This window comes from Eimeria mitis, genomic scaffold, assembly GCF_000499745.2.
Source record: "Eimeria mitis Houghton genomic scaffold, Emh_scaff1699, whole genome shotgun sequence".
In the NCBI taxonomy this organism is placed as follows: domain Eukaryota; phylum Apicomplexa; class Conoidasida; order Eucoccidiorida; family Eimeriidae; genus Eimeria; species Eimeria mitis.
The window spans coordinates 3,603-4,694 of record NW_013570014.1 but is presented as its reverse complement, the minus strand read 5'-3'; positions in this window follow the sequence as shown (position 1 = coordinate 4,694).

The following is a 1,092-nucleotide window of genomic DNA, read 5'->3' as shown; positions in this document are numbered from 1 at the left end:
ATTGCAGCTTTCTTTAGTCTTTGAACGAAGACGGAAAGCACGCATTATGCAAAGGGGGTTCAGTGGAAACTACGAAAATGCGGAGGGGAAGAAGAGCGGTTTTCCTCCCTTCGCAACCGTTGTTGACGGCCACAAAGGACGCGGCGGTTTCCAGTCGGCGCGCGTACTTTACACAGTCAGACTGGACCCAGCAGCATTCATTAAAAGATGTTAAGCTGTACTTTTTATTTTAGTTTGACCGGGAATTGGACAGGCAAGCCCTACTAGAGAAGTAGATCGTGCTGCCAGTTTAGTCACCGCTGACAGCGGTGGAAACAGGCATCCGGTTGTCGACGTCTGTTGTAGGCTAAGGAAGAAGCGAAACTGAAAAAGAAAGCCAAGTCACTACGGGTCTGCTTGTCTTATTATATCAAACAAAGGGCTCGTACACTCAGGGCCACCAGTATGCACAATTAAGTGGAGCAGTGCACGCTTCGGCTTTTCCTGTCGAAGACGCCCTTTATTTCGTTTAAGGTTCGACTGCAGGTGAATTATCACCTATACAGAATGGGCATGCGTCTCCTGGCTCGAGCTACGGATTCCATTTGCTGGGTATAATGGTCAGCAACAAGCACTTACTTAATGCGCATCTGTGTTTCTATCCCTACACTTGACTTTATTTTCGCAGGGATTCAACGGTTTCTAGGGTTAGCTCGCAGATATTCAAACTATAAAGTATACATTTAACCCATAAAAGCATAAAACGGTTGGTTGTTGACATTTAGAAAATGCTCGGCAAAGACCGAAGCAGCAAATAGCACTGCGGCCAGCCGGGCCGCTGAGCTGCGGTTGTTACCGCAGCACAGCGTCCCTATTGGACGGCAACAATTAGTTAAAACAATGCAAATGATGCGTTTACTGATCGACGAGAGCAAAGAATGATTGCACGCATGCTTACTCACAGGGCCATGCACAAACATAAAGGGAGCACTTCATCCCGGTAAGCATGTGCAACAATCTAGTCAGCGTATACAGCAACCAAAAAGTATCTACGGACCACATGCAGGGGACAACGCAGAAAGGGCATGCACAAATCCCATTCCCCCACCACAC